Genomic DNA, 19960 nt, shown 5'->3' on the forward strand with positions numbered 1-19960 from the left:
AATCAGATTCTGATTTGGTGAGACTGGGATGGGCCTGGAGAGTCTACATTTCTTACAAACCCCCAGGGATTGCTGACCACATTCTGAGTATGAGGGCTTAAGACAGTTGTTGGCTAAGATAACCAATGATGACAATTTGTGTTTTTTTTTTTTTTTAATTTAAAAGATTTTATTTATTTCATTTTATTTTTTTCAGTGTTCCAAAATTCATTGTTTATGCACCACACCCAGTGCTCCATGCAATATGTGCCCTCCATAATACCCATCACCAGGCTCATCCTATCCCCCATGCCCCCCCAAAACCCTCAGTTTGTTTCTCAGAGTCCACAGTTTCTCATGGTTTGTCTCCCACTCCGTTTCCCGCACCCACTTCTCTTCTCCTCCCAGTGTCTTCTATGGTATTCTTTATGCTCCACAAGTAAGTGAAATCAATGATAATTGACTCTCTCTGCTTGACTTATTTCACTCAGCATAATCTTTTAAGATCTCATTAAAAAATTATAACTATGTATGGGGAAGTATGTTAACAAAACTTACTGTGATGGCCATTTTGCAGTATATACACATATCAAATTATGATGTTGTACACCTCAAACTAACATATTATCTTAATTATATCTCAATTTAAAAAAAAAGAAAAATAATAATTACTCAAGCAAGATGTACTAATATGGGTTCCATGGATCTGTGGACATCGACAGAGATCCAGGAATCTTCTGAAACCTCACAAAAATTATCCAGTGTCTGGGACTTAGCATATTCTTCTGTAGAAAATAATATCTTATATCAATAGGGGTGGTGACAGTGGTTATGGGGCAGCAGCCACAAATGCAGATGGATCAGCCAAGAAGGCCCTGACCTTTTCAGCAAGTGAGAAGATGTAATCAGTCTACATAGACAAAGCCAGGACCCACCCGTACCCATGATGTTAAAATGGGGTACTAAAGCAACAGCTGGGCAAGCAATCTACAGACAGATGCTGGCAACACTGTGGACACCTTCCAGGAAGCAAGAATGCGGTTTCCTCTCTGTTGATGTGGCCACCATCAAATTCCTGCCCGGATGATCAGCCCAAGGGAGAAGGGGCAGGATGCTCAGCAGTGTGGCTTCACTGGCTCCCAGTTTGGCCCTGATCTTTTTTTTTTTCTTTTTTGTTGTTTTATTTATTTATCTGACAGACAGATCACAAGTAGGCAGAGAGGCAGGCAGAGAGAGGAGGAAGCAGGACCCTGCTGCGCAGAGAGCCTGGTGCGGGTCTCGATCCCAGGACCCTGGGATCATGACCTGAGCAGAAGGCAGAGGCTTTAACCCACTGAGCCACCCATGTGCCCCTGGCCCTGGTCTTAATCAGCTGTACATCACTCAGGATTTCAAGGGTTCCCCTAGAGATCCCTAAAGCCTGAAAGAAGGAGGTTTTCTGAGTATTCCGGGCTGGAACAGTGATTTCACATGGAGCCACGGCCCTGGCACAGGTCCCTGTTTAAGCCATATTAGCCAACACCATGTCTCAGATCTCAGTGAGTTCCTTTGGGAACACAAAACCCACATTCCCCTGAATATGAAGCAACATTTTCTTTAGAGCTGGGGTGTCTTCCAGATGCCTTCAGATGGCCTTGTGCATCATAACATGTCATATCATTAACAAGATATCAAATAAAAAATGCCACTGATTTCCATTAATTTTATGTATGTTAATAAATGTTTATATTTTAGTTAAAATTCTTGACCAATAGAAGAATACTTGTATAATATTTTTAAACATAAAGTATTACATGGTCATGTAACATTACTGTCTCTGATCAAAGTTAATGATTTTAGTGAAACCAGATGTTTGAAAAGTTCTCCAAGGATCTCTAAATGCATGCAAAAATATACACAGGGCATAAATAGAGAGTAGCAGTAGCATTACTCTGTGCTTATGGTAAATAAATGATTCATCAACAACCTGACAAACATAACTTAAATCCACAGTTTCTCTGTAGATTTATGTTAAATATTCATTCTCTTTAACGTAAATAAAATTTGGAGGTTCTCCATAGGTTTAGAAGAATAATGATCCCTACCTAAATCCTAACTATGAAATATAAAAGCAACTTCTTTGGACTATTTTAGGAAATTAACAACTTCATAACTTTTAGGAAGAAAATAAATAAACATACTTTTCAAAGTAGACTATATAAAATTTCTTCTTTGTTTGCCTATTGATTAGAAACGTGTGCTTAAATCTCTCAAGGAAGCAAAATATCTAGATAACCCAGTATTTCTATGTAAATAAACAAGAAAAGATTAAAAAGAAAAAAAAAAAAGAAACATTGACACTGGCCACAACAACAACAACAGCAAAATGTTAAGCATTTTTAAAGGAGAATACTGAAACCACACATACTAGATTCTTTGGTTGTAGGCAAACTTTATGTGGATGAAAACCTTGATGAAATTGGATATAATTAATAGATTTTTATTAACAAAAAAGTTTTAAAAAATGGGTTTGTGAAATGCTATATGTTTTAATTTGAATTAATGGTAATAAGGTTCTGAGAGCGTAGTTATTTAGCTCACACAGAGATATCCCCCTTAAATTATGGTTTCTAAGTAATTTTTTTTTTGTTTGTTTGTTTCTCAGCAATTTGATAGATACCATTGGCTTGTTGCCACTATTTCTACACTACAGTTTGAGGTGGGGGACCGAAAGACCATAGCAAGTTTCCATGAAGATCTGTGTTTTGTGATATAAAGAGGTAAAGAACAGTGAATTTGTGATTGAGCAGGGAAGCTATAAAATTAACAGTAAAATTACTCCCCAGTGGTTCAACTTCTGTCTGAAAACATGTGAAGTATAAATAAATGAAATACATAAATTAATATTTAACTTAGAATATAAATCCAAAGTCTCCAAGAATGGAAATGAACACAAGTTGTTTTTTGTTATATTTTCAAATATTTTTTAAAAAACAACACACACAGAATATTTATTTTTATTTCATTAGTCTCCACAAGTGATATGATTATAAGAAATTCATAAAAAGGCTAAATAAATGGCTAATAAAGAGACAAAAAAATCCTCAACCTCAGTGATCACAGAATATGAATTAAAACCATAAATACACACTCACAGGGCTAAAATATAAAAGGCCATCGGGGAAAATATGGAGTAAGGGAAACATTCATACATTGCTGGAAGAGGGGAGAAATGTAACACTGGAAAACAGTTTGACATCACCTAATGGTGAATATATGTATACCTAATGACTCAGGAATTTCATCTCTAGGTAAATGATGATATCTCAGATCAGAGTGATACCAATAGAATTAGTGATAAGTGATTAGATTATGGATATATTTAAAGGTACAAGCACCAAGATTTCACAATTAATTTAATATGGGAAAAGAGAAAAGCACAAAATGCAACCCTAAGGTTTTGGCGTTGAGCAAATGGATGGATGGTGGTATGTTCAGCTGAGGTAGTGAAAGCTATGGGCTGAGAAGATCTGAGAGTGGAAAAGGCATGTTACATGTGAGATGTCTAGTAGACATTCAAGCAAACTTATCCAGTAGGCAGTTGGATATGCAAGTTTGAAACTTAGGAGAGAGGACTGGAGTGGAGGCAGAAATTTTGGAGTTGTTGTAATATAGGTGATATGTGTGTGTGTGTGTGTGTGTGTGTGTGTGTACATATATATGTATATATGTATATATATATAATATAGGTGATATTTAAAACCATGCCACGGCTCAGCTCATCAAGAAAGAGAATGTACATAGAGATGAGGAACGATGAAATCCATAGCCTGGTTAAACATATGGTAAATGTTAGGAAGTACAAATATACTATAGAAATGCAAATATTCATGGATAAGCAATAAATTTCAGTCACCTATCAGCTACTGTTTTGGAACGCTCTCCCAACCCCATTATGTTGGCTTCTCCAGTCTTCCATTTGCTGAGTACCACCACAATGGCCTTTGGCTCTCTATGTTCCTCTGTCCTTCAGTTTTCACTCTTCTTTCATTCCCACCTTAGCAGAAATGCTCTAATTTTTTTTTTCTGTACAAATAATTCTCATAAAATCTCTAATTTCTAACAGATATTAATTAGTCTAGGGTACTAAAGTTGGGCCTCATCCATGTATCTGTGAATGTCCATAAAAAAGAAGTCCTATGTAACTTGTGTGTTTTGATATACAAATAAACTCATACAGGGGTGTCTGGGTGGCTCAGTGGGTTAAGCCTCTGCATTCGGCTCAGGTCATGATCTCAGCGTCCTGGGATCAAGCCCCACATCAGATTCTCTGCTTGGCGGGGAGCCTGGTTCCCCCTCTCTCTCTGCCTGCCTCTCTGCCTACTTGTGATCTCTCTCTCTCTGTCAAATAAAATAAAATAAAATAAAATCTTAAAAAAAAGACAAATAAACTCATACATAAGTACATAATGTATATAATGGAAAATAAATGAATACGAAATGTATGCTAATATTTTGTTACAGGAGACTGTAGATAAAAGATCTATAGCTTTCATGTTTTAATGTTTAAGAACCATAGCATTATTCTATCTAAATGAATACAATCACATAAAATGAGGAAATACAAGTAGAGCCCCATTTTAAATGCATACTTGTATTAGTAAAAGAATCACATATATAAATATTTTGTGTGACAAGGAGGGACTTTTCCATTTCTATCTTCTCTATTTGTTATTGTTCCATAGTATGTGCAGCACAGTTTTTCCATTCTCTGATCTAGTTTGAGAAGAACAAGGCAGCGAGGTGAGTCGGAGCTAAAAGGTAGTCTGGGTTTACTAACAAAGCCCTGCATCCAGGTGTGGGATTAGACAAAAGAAACAGATATCCTTTTATTAGTAACAAATGGCACCTTTTTTCACCAAGCTGGGACTGGCAGGGCCATGCCTAACTAAGAAAATTGTGTAGCCACAGTTTAAGAGTATCAGCAAGGGGAAAAAATTGTGTATTTATAGTTTAATTAAAGATAGTTTATTGAAGAGATCATTTAAAGAAGTGTGGGAAAAATCCCAGGGATGGAGGAACACTCAGGAGGTAGATACCATTGTAATTTATAACCCTAAGTATAAAGGGACAAGGGGGATGTTATCAGAGATTGGGAAAAGCCGAAGCGGTGGTAAAAGTACTGCCTGACAGAGGTTATAATTAGAGGTAGGACAATGTCGGAAGTGGGCAAGAATAATATAAATATCCAGACCCATTCTTCTGCCCTATTCCCCCTTGTCTTTAGCAGTTGCTGAGTACAACTGCAATCCAGAAGGAAAGATGGGTGGAGTGATGTAACATATTAAGATCAGCCTCTCAGGGCCCAGAGCAAAAGCAGGGGAAGGCAAAGAATGAGTCTGGGGAGCAAACCAGAATAAACAGGACAGGAGATATATCTTTCCAGTTCATCTAATACATTAACCATGTGTCTAGCTTCTGCAAATTTATGCTTTAGCAGCTGCTCTACCTACATCTGCTGGATATGGACAGCCAAATAACATGCCTCAGACACTTTGCTCTGACTTCTTGCCTTCCTCATTTGACTTCTTCCCCCACCAACTGACTGACTTTCATTTTGGAAAGAGTCCTACCCCTGGGAGCACACTTTTCGAAACAAAACCAACCAGTTTAGAGCTCACAACTGCAACCACCTCCTTTATAAGGCTCTTGTACTCTAGGCAAAATCACCTCAAGGCCAGATGCCAGAAAACTAGGGACAGTCCCTCTGCCACAGAGCCTATTGAAGTCATCCAAACTAGCCTATCTAAGCCTACCTACGCTGATGCACTGGTTCCTTCCGGTGAACACCACAATGAAAACTTGCCCAATCACTGTGCTTTTCTGTGTGGCCCCCCTCATTGTGTGGCATGCTCCTCTTCTCCTGGGAATTGTAATATACTTACTTTTTAATAGTAACTGTTTCATGATCCATTGGCCTTATTGTACCTCAAGTTTTCTATTAATATAGTATATTTCAAAAATCTAACTTTATGGACCATTTTAATGAAATTTGTACAGGTGCTATATAGGCTGGAGGTGGCCTGGGTAATCACTTTTTCTGCTGAGACTGCCTTCTGGATTTAATAGTTTACTCTATCTCTTCCCTGATATCAACTAGGAGGGGAGACCAACAAAGCAGAAACTGACATTTAGAAAATTACAGGATAGTATGATTATCTTTGGCAAACTCCCATCTCCCCCCAACCACTCTCTTCTTCTTATATCCATCAGTCTCAACTTCACCCTATCTAGCTAACTGTTTGCTAATATAAAATGATATATTTATACTTGATCTTGGCCAAAAGGCTGAGAGATGATTAGAGCTCATTTATAAATACATTTATAAATAATGTGACATTATTTTGTGTTAAAGATAATTTCTCATAAAATGAGATTATTAAACCTTACTTACATTACCAAATTTATTATCTCCAGTTTTATGGTTTTAAGTGCTATAATTAATAATTTTTATAATTCACTAAGAATAAACTAATACAAAATAAAGTTAAAAAGAAAGGGTACTAATTAATAATAAAAATACATATGAGAGAATAAATCTCATTGGAAGGGTAAATAAAGTAAAGGGAAAGGTAGTGGGTTAATCCCTTATAAAACTAGTATGAAGATTAAGGGGTACCTGGGTGGCTCAGTTGGTTAAGCACCTGATTCTTGGTTTCTCAGGGTTGTGAGATCAAGCCCTGAGGCAGGCTCTGTGCTCAGTGCAGTGTTTGCTTGTATCTCACCCTCCCCCTCTGTACCTACCCTTGCTCATACATGCATGTTCCCTCTCTTTCTCTTTCTCAAATAAATAAAATCCTTAAAAATATATATATATTTTAAAAAATTAAACTATATGAAGATTAAAAGCCAACAATAGTAAAAATGCTTATGATTACAAAATTGGTTAAAGGATACACAAAGATAAAATTATGTAAAATATAACATCAAAAATATACAATGCAGGAACAGAAGTAAAAATATTAAGCTTTAGAATGATATCAAACTTAAGTTGTTATCAACTTAAAATAAACCGTATAAATACAAACTGTTATATGCAAACTTCATGGTAACCACAAAGTAAAAACCTATAGTAAATATGCAAAATATAAAAAGAAAGGAATTTAAGCATACTACCAAAGAAAGTAATCAAACCACAAAGGAAGAGAACAACAGAAAAAAGAAAGAAACAGAGAAGAAATGAAAAAAAAAAAAAACCAACCAGAAAACAATTACCAAAATGACAATAATCACATACCCACCAATAATTAACTTAAATATAAATGGTCCAAATTCTCCTATCAAATACATAGAGTGGCTGAAAGGATTAAAACAAAATAAAAAACAAAAACAAAACAAAAAACAAAACAAGACCTACCGATATGCTATCTACAAGAAACTCACTTCACATGGAAGGACATATAGACTGAAAGTGAAGGAATGGAAAAATATGTCTCATGAAAATGGGAACCCAAAGAAAGCTGGAATAGCTATACTTATATCAAACAAAATAGAATTTAAACCAAATACTGTAATAAGAGACAAAGAAGGGTGTGGCATAGTAATAAAGGGGTTAATCTAACAAAAGAATATAACACTGGTAAATATTTATGCTCCCAACATTGGAAAACTTATATATATGTGTATGTATATATGTGTGTGTGTATGTATGTATGTATTTATATATATAAAACAATATATATAATAAATATTAACTGGCCTAAAGAGAGAAATAGACAGCAATAGAATAAGGGTAGGAAATCGAATACCCATTTACATCAATGAATAGATCGTCCAGGAAGTAAAATAATAAGGAAACATCAGCCTTAAATGAAACATTAAAACGGATAGACTTAGCAGATATTTATAGAATATTCCATCCAAAGGAATAGAAAACACATATTTTCTCAAGTGCACATGGAACATTTTCCAAGATAAATAATATGTTAGGCCACAAGAGAAGTCTTAATAGATTCAAGAGGATTGAAATCCTATCAAGCATCTCTATGACCACAATGGTATAAAACTAGAAATTAGGCATAAAAAGAAAAGCGGGAAATTCACAAATATGTGGACATATATTTGTCCACATAAACAACATACTACTAAACAACTAATGGACCAAAAAAAAAAAAGAAATCATAATTATACCGTGATACAAACAAAAATAGAATGTAACATACCAAAGTTTATGAAATGCAACAAAAAGCAGCTTGAAGAGGGAAAGTTTGGTATAGCAAAAAAAGACCTACCTCAAGAAACAAAAGTCTCAGGAAAAAAAACACAACAGAACAAACAAACAAACAAACAAAACCCTAACTTTATACTTCATGAAGCTAGAAAAAGAAGAACAAATAATGTGAAAATTTAATAGAAGGAAATAACAAAGACTAGAAAATAAATGAAATAGAGACTAAAAAAAGAAGGATTGATTAAACTAAGAGATAGTTCTTTTAAAAAAATAAACAAAATTGATGACCCTTTAGCTACACTCACCAAGAAAAAAAGAAGAGAGGACTCAAAGTCAGAAATGAAGAGGAAATACTATAGCTGATACCAAAGAAATAAAAATAATCATAAGAGACTACTATGAAGAATTATACACTAATAGACTGGACAACCTAGAGGAAATAGATAGGTTCTTAGCAATATACAACCTACAAAGACTGAATCATGACGAAATAAAAAATCTGTACAGATTACAAGTAAGAAGATTAAATGTGTATCAACGCCCCCCCAAAATGTGCACAATAGCCAAACTGTGGAAGGAGCCGAGATGCCTTTCAACAGATGAATGTATAAAGAAGATGTGGTACATATATACACAAGGAAATATTACTCAGCCCTCAGAAATGATGAATACACACCATTTGCATTGACATGGACAGAACTGGAGGGGATTATACTAAGTGAAGTAAGTCAGGCAGAGAAAGACAATTATCATATGGTTTTGTTCATATGTGGAACATAAATGATAGCACAGAGGACCATAGGGGAAGGGAGGGAAATTTGAAGGAGGAGAAATCAGAGAGGGGGATGAACCATGAAAAACTATGAACCCCAGGAAGAAAACCGAGGGTTTCAGGGGGGAAGAGGGTGGGGAGACGGGTAATAGGGTGATGGATATTAAGGAGGGCACATAATGTGATGAGCATTAGGTGTTATATGCAACTGATAAACTATTAAACACTACATCTGAAACTAATGATGTACTATAAGTTGGTTAATTGAATTTAAATAAAAAAAGATAAATATACACATGTGTGTATTAGATAAGGAAGTTAAATAATCCACTCACCTCTCATCATTAATTTAAAATGGAAAAATTTCTGTATATTTACTTTTTAAATTCAACACACTGATAGTTTGTCAATCCGGCTTTTTGAGGTGCTTCAAAAAAATAATCAGAGCCACAGGCTTGGTATAAAACCTGACTCTCCTTCTGGAATTTTTGCCTTGGAGTAGCAACATGTATTGATTTTGACATGCAATAAAGTTACATGGAAAGAAATTGGGTTAAAATTACATTTACTGTGTAACAGTAAAAACCTATGCAACAAAATTAGGTGAACAGTGGTGATATTCTTAACAAAGAAGTCCTTTCTAAATGCTATTACCACCAAAGACACAAGGCATATGTAATCACAGTCAAAAAAAAAAAAAAAAAAGGAAAAAAGAAAGAAATGTATCACACTTTCCAATTTCACATGGTGAAACACATCTACTCACTGGAAGCTTCATTAACAGAAAGAACTGTGAAGAGAAGGCACCCTGAAGTATGAACTTTCATCTATTATTTACCACTGCTCAAGTTAATTTTCTGTTTAAAACATTGTTTCTTTCCATACCTTCACACCACGTAAATAAATAAAAGCAGAGTCATATTACTTTCCTATTGTAGGATAGTGTTACTTCACAGTAGAGGTTCAGGGAATATTAAATGAGTATTTCAAGAATTCCTGACATCTGGTTCAAGAAAATGGAAGTGTTCTTTACTGCAAAGTATTTGAATAGGTGGATTTTTTCCCCCACACAAAGTACTGTAAACCTGAATTCAACTTTATGATAGTTAAGGCTTCTAGAAATGACCAAACGAAAGAGGCTAAGAATATGCATATTCATTTTGGATAATATAAAGCCCATCTCATGAAATTTTTAGAATATATATTAATATATATTGGTATTTATACTTATATAACTAATGCATATAATCATAGATACAAAAATATTTGAAATATATATAGAATTTAAAAATATAAAATTATTTTTGAAATTATTTTTTAAGTAGGCTTCTGAATTGGGATGAACGTGTTGATGATTGATAAGTAGATTTTTAAAAGATGAAAATGTTAAATATATTTTAAACATCTGCATGGTTTTGGATTTTGCACTAACTATACACAGGATGTTTTCTTGTTTCCTTTTTAATACTCAAAGTAAGAATTTGTTCAACACCAGAAAATGTGTTTGTTTTACTTATGCCTGTCCTGTATTTAAAGGGGCTGCTTTGGGCCTCTGGGTGGCTCAGTTGGTTAAGCAACTGCCTTTGGCTCAGGTCATGATCCTGGAGTCCCAGGATCGTGTCCCACATCAGGCTCCCTGCTCAGCAGGGAGTCTGCTTCTCCCACTGACCTCTCTCCTCTCCTACTCTCTCTCTCTTATGCCCTCTCTCTCTCAAATAAATAAATAAAATCCTTAAAAAAAAATAAAGGAGTTGCTTTATTTTGTGCTTGAAGAGCTTTCAGCATTGAAACCAAATTTAGAAAGTAAGAGTGATAATTTTCTAAGTAAAGGATTACAGAATATACCAAAAATTCTGAATTTTTTTTTCTAGTATCAGCCTGATGAGTTGGGCTGAAAGACTCTACCCTTCTAAAATTGTGTGCATATTTTTATCAAATATATGTTTGCTACCACCTTTTCTGAATCTCATAATTATTTATATAACAACGTTAATAGAATTGTAATGCAATATAACTATTGCCATTTATTATATTATGAAACCAACCATGCCAGCCAGCTCCAGCTCTCAGTATGTGGCAAATATACTTGGATATTTGTAACAGAAGTAAAGCTGTATGGCAGCATCTAAATGTGCAAACTGAATATTTTTATGAGGCAAGAAGAGAATTTAGCCATGGGTAGAGCTGTGAAGCCTATCCTAGTTACTAGAACCTCCACAATCTCCACAGCCCTCTCAGAAATCTCTCCCTTCTTCACCCTCCACAGCACTATATTAACACTTTTTGTTATGGTACTTAGATTTTCTGTTGGAAATCATTGTCTTCTACATGCCTTATCTCTTCTTTTAACCTGGAAGTCTTTTGTGGATAAGATTCATGTCTACTTTATCAATTTATCAGCCACATTACTACCATGGTGATTCTCTGGTTCATGTGTCCTTCGCAATTATTTGTTGAGTGGATGAAGACATTAATTACAGAGGCAAATTGTACAAGCCTTACAACAAAGAACACTATATTTTAGATTAGAATATTTTCTCTTCTATTCTGCCAATAGCAGAGAACTATGGTTCTCAAAAGTATGGTCCCAGAAGCAGTAGCATCAGTATCACCTGGGAGTTTATTATAAATGCTAATTCTGATTTTGATACACTGAGTCAGAAACTCTGGAGGTAGAGCACAGAAATCTATGTTTTTGTAAGTCTTCCTAATGATTCTGATATAGGCTAAGGGTTGAGAAACACCAGCCTAAAGATTCATGGCAGGCTCATAATCCTTCATTTGCTTTTGCGTGTAAGCTCCCACAGAACACTAAGTGATCTTATTTCCTAGAATTAAGGTTGGTATTGTATAGGGAAAAAAATGGCCCCATAACCAGATTTAAGTGTCCAAGCTGGGCTTAGAAGGAAAGACACTCCTCCCTACTACCATAATTTATCATGTCATCTATTACCCCGTCCTTTAGAGACACCAATACTACTGTAAAATCATAGAACCAATAGTTCTCAATTTATTCCTCCTAATATTATTTTCTAAAAGAATGATAATTATCATAGCCTTATATCTTTTGTCCCAGGAAGCTTTTCATCCTGGGCCAGGGTCCAAGAATGAGACTCCTCTGTCCCTGCAGCTTGAGTGTCTCTAGGCCAAATGAGTAAGAATTCATATTCTAATTAAAATAAATCATTCTACGAGAGCAAAGTTAGACTCAGGGAACAGATGGTGCATGCCTAGAATTAGGCCTCGGATTCTCTCTAATAGTCTTTCCCCTCTGTCTCCTCAAATCACCTTAGGGCATCCTTTTATTATTATTATTAAATAAAATTTTCTCCCTTAATCCTAAAATAACTACCACAGGGTCATCTTGAAGTACAAAGGGGATTGTACTGAGATTCTAGTGGTCAGCTAATATAAGAAAAGATAACCTTTACAGTAATGCAGGAAAATGGAAATTAAAATAAGAACCCTCTAGTGGTTCTGAAGATTTTGGAACTGATGTGATTCTGCTTACAAATACCGAAGGTCACAGAAGTGCATGCACCCACACACAAATATCCAATATTACTATATGAAAATTAAAAATAAAAACCAAGTTTTCCTATAAATCTCAAAAAGAACCCAGCCAATCAACTAAACAAACAACAACAACAACAACAAAATAAGGACCCTCTAAAAGATTTTAAACTTTCTAAATGAGTGTAATTTTAATTAATTTTAAATTAATATTCTCTTAGCAAAATTTAAGGGTTATGTGACTCAAGTTTAGTCAAGTTTTTTAATGCCGAAATAATGGAATTACACTGATGAAAATATTGTGGCTTAGTTTTAAAAAACAGCAAGGCTGTTCCTATAATAAACTTCCTCCTCCTAGTTTTTTTTTTCTATGTCATTATTGTCTCAAATATAAGCAGACCAAGATGAATTATTAGCTACATGAGAGCAAAAATATAGATTATTCTACTTAATATACACAGCAAAGTATCTGAAACATAAGGTCAAGAACTAGAAAGGGTCTAGGATCTTACTCAATTCACAAGCTAACCAGCTAGACTGCCTCAATTTCACAGATGCTGCAGAAAACCATGAATTCCTGAGTCAGAGAGGAAGGCAGTTAATGACTCATAGCAATAGTACTGGCCAAAATATGATCATTTTCTTGCCCCAGTTCCCTACACCCCAATTATCACAGATTGACACAACAAGAGAGAGGGGACACTTGCATATGCAGTGGGCTGCTTTGCAGGAGAGGAAGCTCAGTCTTAACTCCAATGTTTTATAATGAGCCCTTGTCCAAGAACAAACATATTATCTTTATATGGATAGCCAACAAATCTTCCTTCTTTCCCACAAGAAACAGTATTTCTAGTTTTCCAAGTCTGTTTGTCTTGGAAATATTCTGGCAAAGATCCTCCAGAACAAAAGCTGTCAGTGCCTCTGTTCATAAGATGTGCGCACACACAAAAGACCCATGGAGAATTGTCTCCCAATACATAATAGGTTCTCATTTCCAGTTTTTGATTAATTGATGCAGACAGTGAAAATTTTTCCAATTATAAGCACTATTTCAGAGTATTATCTGACATTAATTATTGGTATATCTTAAATGACCGATATGAATATAATAGTTTTCATCTTTCCTACTAAAATAAGTCATTAAATGCTTAATATGTCTTTGCTTATACTAAAAATTACAGATTAGCAGAAATATCATCCTTATCCTGTAATGAATTTATAATTCAAGATAAGGCCTATTAATAAAAAATATTTTAGATCCTGAAACACATGAGTCAACATGAAGAACATTATTTTCAAGGCACCACTGTAATCTATAAATGCAAAGTAAACTGAATTACATAATTAGTATATGGATTAGTAAAAGTAACTGTAGAAATGCGATCGTCTAGAACAGGGAGAAAGAAAGCAGCCAGTTACTCAGATGAGAGCTCACAGGAAAAGTTTACAGGAGAGAAAATACTCTCAGATCTGTTTAAGAGAAAGGGATACCTTGATGAAGAATAGGTAAATGCATATTAAATACAGATTAATATTTTTATAAAAATGTTGAAAAAGTATATTAGAGTTTAAACCTCAGGACAAAATCACTGCCACAAACTTAATTATATTAAGTAAATGAATATTCCTCAAGGAATGGTAAGCCTTCATAAGTGTTATTAAATATAAATACACATATTTGAAATAAAGGAAATTTGCTTAAAGGCATAACCAAATAAATTTCCTAAAACAGTTTTTGGTCACTTTGCTCCTGATCCTAATGACATCCATATAAATAAAGCCCTGACAGAGAATTCCCATAAAAGCTAAGAATGACCTTCAGCTGATGAGCAGCATGGAAACAGAGACCTCAGCCCTACAACTACAAGGAAATGAGATTCTGCCATGAATGACCTGGGAGCAGACTTTTCTCCAGAACCTCCATATATGAGCGTAGGTTGACCAATACCTTGATTTGAGTCTTGTGGGATCTAGAGCCGGAGTCCACATGAACTTCTGACCTACTGAACTATAAGTTAATAAATGAATGGTTTTAAGCCACTACATTTGTAGTAATTTACTAAAGCAACAGAAAACCAATACAGTGACATATCCCTACTTAATTTTGCAGGCTTTACTATTGTGTTCACCCTCCATTTGACCATATAAATATTGTAATTCTAATCTGTTCTTACTCTTTTTGTTTTATGAACATACATTATTTTCCAGAAAGACATTTGTGGGCTATTTCTGCTAAATAAAATCTTATCCATCCTTCATGGTTTAGCTTAAATCCTAATAAAAATGATTTCATCCTTGACCATCTAGGCCTAAAGAAATTTCTAATTCGATAAATTCCAGTGTTCATATTATAAAAATCCACTGTGGACAGATGATTAGTGTCTTACATTTATAATTATATTTTCTCATTTACTTTATTTCCTAATTTAGATTTGTAACTCCTAAAAGGGAATATTATTTTATCTTTCTCTATGACCATCTTCTTTCCCAAGACAGTGCCTATTATATCCAAAATTCTCTAAAAAAAGTTTTAATAGTAAAAAAATTTCTTTCTACTGAGAAAAGTAAAAGAAAAAGCCAAAACAAAACAAAATCTCAACAGATATGAAACAGAACACTATGTTAATAAAAGTGAAATTGTTTTAAAAAATAAAATGGCCCCTGGTCTTTGTCAGATGTCAAATCCCCAAAACACATGAAAAACATATTACTTCTTAGTTACGAGTTTATTAATAGAAATTATAAAAACTCAGCTTAAACACATCTACATTTTTATTTCTGATTTACACTTCATTTTTTTTTTAAGAGAGAGAGAGAGACAGAGACAGAGAGAGAGAAGAGGGCAGGGAGAAGGGACAAAGGAAGAGCAAGAATCTTAAGCAGACTCTTGCTCAGCACAGGACTTGATCTCATAACCCTGAGCTCATGACCTGAGCTGAAATCAAGAGTTGGATGCTTAACTGACAGAGTCACCCAGGTGCCCCTTTGATTTACACTTTAAATCTACTAGGCACATCAAATTCAGCTCTTAATCTCCTAAGTGTTGGTGCCAATTATTGTAAATTTTTCTAAAATAACCCATGAAGCACATCACTGCCCAGTAGCAAATTAAAATTCAAAAATATGAAATATAACTTATTCTACATAGGAGAAAAACTAGTTAGTCCAAATAAGTGGTAATTGATAAGTTCAGAGGGAATTTAAACTAACAACAAAAACCTTAACCAAACCATCTAAAATACACTTTTATATTACTTGCCAGCTTCTTTTTCTGAGCACTTCTAAAAAAAAAAAAAAGATCTCAAAGGAAAGCCAAAGGTCATGTGACCATCTTTTAGTTGCATAACTTTACTTGCTAGGCAAGTGGACAGATTGTCCTTAGCTTGTGTTAACTTTTTAATGGTCTTTCAGAAAACGTCATAGTAAACAACCAATTTGCAATTTTAAGAAATTCACTATGACTCAAGTTTTCTCTTGCTATATATTATCATTTTCTTTATGGTCCATCAAAATTCCATCTCCTTTTTTATTTCAGTTTTGCTCATCTCATGCCTACCCAAGCTTAACATTGAAAGTGTTTTCCTTAAAGTTGTTTTTTGTTTTTGTTTTTGTTTTTGCTTTTTTGTGTGTGTTTTTTGTTTTTTTTTTGTTTGTTTTGTTTTGTTTTATTTTCCTTTGACATTTTAAAATTTGCAGATCTCAATTTATTGTACTTAGCATCTTGACCTCATGATGCAAAATCCTTTACAAAAAACTTTCAGTTCTTGGGCAAAAATGAACTATTGGGACTTCATCAGGATCAAAAGCTTTTGCACAGCAAAGGAAACAGTCAACAAAACAAAAAGACAACTGACAGAATGGGAGAAGATATTTGCAAGTGACATATCAGATAAAGGTCTAGTATCCAAAATCTATAAGGAACTTATCAAACTCAACACCCAAAGAACAAATAATCCAATCAAGAAATGGTCAGAGGACATGAACAGACATTTCTGCAAAGAAGACATCCAGATGGCCAACAGACACATGAAAAAGTGCTCCACATCACTCGGTATCAGGGAAATACAAATCAAAACCACAATGATATACCACCTCACACCAGTCAGAATTGCTAAAATTAACAAGTCAGGGAATGACAGATGCTGGCAAGGCTGAGGAGAAAGGGGAACCCTCCTACAGTGTTGGTGGGAATGAAAATTGGTGCAGCCACATGGAGGTTCCTCAAAAAGTTGAAAATAGAGCTACCCTATGATCCAGCAATCACACTACAGGGTATTTACCCTAAAGATACAAATGTAGTGATCCGAAGGGGCACATGATCCGAAGGGGCACATGCACCCAAATAGCAATGTCCACAATAGCCAAACTATGGAAAGAACCTAGATGTCTATCAGCAGATGAATGGGTAAAGAAGATGTGGTATATATAAACAATGGAATACTATGCAGCCATCAAAAGAAATGAAATCTTGCCATTTGTGATGATGTGGGTGGAACTAGAGGGTATTATGTTTAGTGAAATAAGTCAATCAAAGAAAAACAATTATCATATGATCTCCCTGATATGAGGAAGTTGAGAGGCAAAGTGTGGGGTTTGGGGGGTAGGAAAGAAATAAATGAAACAAGATGGGATTGGGAGGGAGACAAACCATAAGAGACTCTTGATCTCACAAAACAAACTGAGGATTGCCGGGGGGAGAAGGGGTAGAGAGAGTGTGGTGGGGTTATGGACATTGGGGAGCGTATGTAGCTATGGTGAGTGCTGTGAAGTGTACACCTGGCGATTCACAGACCTGTACCCCTGGGGCTAATAATACATTATATGTTATAAAAATCCAAACAAAAACAAAAACCAAAAACCTTTCAATTCTTTGGAATTTTTGTCTCAGTTATTTTTCCCACTACAATATTCCAATGAATACGAGTGAGCTACTGAAAATTCCTATCTAGAATTAACTGTCAGGGTAAAATTTTTCATCTTCTTTTCCTTAAATAGGCTAAATATTATCTTTTAGCTACCTTTATAAAAGATTGTATATACCTTCACTTATCTCATCTACCCCTACCTACTGAAGAAAAAAAGCATCAAAAAACAAATTCTATAAAATTCTCTTAATCAAAAATTGCCAGAGAATAAATACTCTAATAAATTGTTATTGTATATTAATTAACAGATGGCAAAAATATAATGTATTAATAGCATTACTAGTTCAAAAAACACTTTCTGATTTGTTCCAACTATCTTGGGTAATATGTATTGTAGTCTATTTTTCACAACTTATGATACTGGGGATCAGAGAGATTAATTAACTGGACTATATATATTGAGCTATTAAAGACTAGATTTATTTTACCTTTAAAATACATCAAACATCCGCATTTCCATTGTTATGTTCTCATCTAAGCCACCATAATCTCTCAACTGAATTACTGGAATTGTCCTCTAGCTTGTTGTTGTTTAAAACACAGTCCATACACCAGCAGGCAGCATCAGTATCACCTATGACACTGCTAGACATGTAGGGTCACAGGCCCACTATGGGCTACTGAATTGGAATCTGCATTTTAATGGTATCCCATGTGATCATAGACACATTAAAGTTTGATATGTATTATTTTAACTTACACCCCTACTTCTTCTCTTGCCTTCCATTTCTACACAGCAATCAGAGTAATTCTTAAAATGACAGATTATATCACTATTTTGTTGAACACTAGAGACCAGTTTGGTACCATGTTTCAAAAGATTTCAATATGCTCACTCTGTTTAGCCTTCCAGTTCTACTCCTTGGATTTTACCTTATGTATAATGATGTTCACCTCAGAGGAAACTGACTGAAGATCTGTTGGTTCAATTATAATATATCTACATGATATAATAATGTACAGCCAAAGATAAGCATGTCTTCTATAGAATATTTAGCCAACTTAAGAAATGTACCTGACATACTTACAAGAAGGAGGGGCAGTATAGAACATAAATATGTATGATATACTCCATATGTGGGGGGTGTGTGTGTGTACATCTCTATAGCAGATAAATCAGAATGTTAATAGTGTTTTTTCCTGGTGGAGAAAAAACTATGTTCTTATTCATGCTTTTCTATATTTCCTAAATTAGTATTCTTATAATAGGTAGCATTTTACATATTAACAATGTGCCAGATGTTTTACTAAGTATCAAAATTTGATGAGATAGGTATTGCTATTTTCTGCCTTGCTAGGCATGACTTATAGAGGGCAGGTAACTTTCCCAAGAACATATAACTAGCAAGTAGCAGAATACCATATGTATTAGATCTGATTCCATAGCCCAGACATTTAATCATCATGGTACTCCTAATACCATAATCCACCATTTGTTGAAGGGAAAACAAAACAAACAATACATTAGGACCACAAAAGTTTAGAGACAACACAGAATTTATAAACAATTAGCCTGATTCCTTCAAAATAAGGAAGAACTTTTAATACTTCAGTTTATAGGACACTTCTGCTTTTACCCACATAACCCTTTCAAAATGCAAAATAATTTTTATTTGTATCCGTGGAAAGTAAATATTGTAACAATATTTCAGATATTGAATACATCAAGGTACATACATGAGACTCCAACCTCCAGACAATACCAGAAATTAAGTAAGTCAAATGACAATGCTTGCTTATTTCTACTAAACAAAAAAAAACAAAACAAAACAAAAAACAAAAAAACACTACTACTAATGTTCTAAGACAATTCCTCTGAGATTTAATTCTATACATCTTGTGACAGCTTTTTTGGTCTTGTATTATCTCTTCAAGGATGTCTACACAGCAGATAGCCTTAGAAGTTAGAGACTGTGTCTCTTTCAAATCAGGGTAACAAAGATAGTGCTCTCCTCCCGGGTAAAGATTGGATAGGTTTGCCAGCAGTCCCTTATGAGATTAAAAGTTTCTGAAGTTCAGGGTTCCTTGGCTATGAAACAGACCTACTGTGTGCACAGCACTCAACTGAGCTGCTCCTCAGCACTCCCATGAAACTTGTAAAGAAAGGGTAACTGAAGCATCTGAAGCTTATTCTGCCTGTTGTTCTAGGCATGATGAAGTCTTTTGTCTCTGACCCATCTCTGGGTCTTTGTCTCTGTCAGCATCTGTGCAACAAGCAGGCTAACTTGCTATCTTTCAAGCAAGGTAAAATCTCAGACCCATGCCAGCTCCTGGCACCAAGATGGGAAATCAGAGTAGTCACTGAGAGGGGGGTCACAACTAAGCAGCAAAATTAGAAAGAGGTAATTAAAATGATCTCAGAGTAGAACAATGAAAGGACTCCACTCATTGCAGAAGTCTCTAATGCCTGTCTTTTTTAATATCTGGAAGGCCTCTTTTCTTTCACCAACTGTCTCATAGAGTCTTTTTATCTTTTCCACTTTTAAGTTTCTTCTAAAAGAGAATATAATTAAATCTGAGTTGATTAAATCAAAATAAGATTATGAAATTCTTTAAAATATT

General features: G+C 34.7%; 1 protein-coding gene and 1 pseudogene across 2 annotated transcripts in view; both read right to left on the reverse strand.

The window, feature by feature from the left end:
• Positions 1-19960, reverse strand: part of MARCHF1 (membrane associated ring-CH-type finger 1) — an 863493-nt gene that overhangs the window by 492131 nt on the left and 351402 nt on the right. The window lies entirely within an intron of this gene.
• On the reverse strand, positions 809-5859 carry LOC116869162 (annotated as a pseudogene).

This window comes from Lontra canadensis, unplaced genomic scaffold (genome assembly GCF_010015895.1).
Source record: "Lontra canadensis isolate GAN:19392208 unplaced genomic scaffold, GSC_riverotter_1.0 scaffold1, whole genome shotgun sequence".
NCBI classification, from domain to species: domain Eukaryota; kingdom Metazoa; phylum Chordata; class Mammalia; order Carnivora; family Mustelidae; genus Lontra; species Lontra canadensis.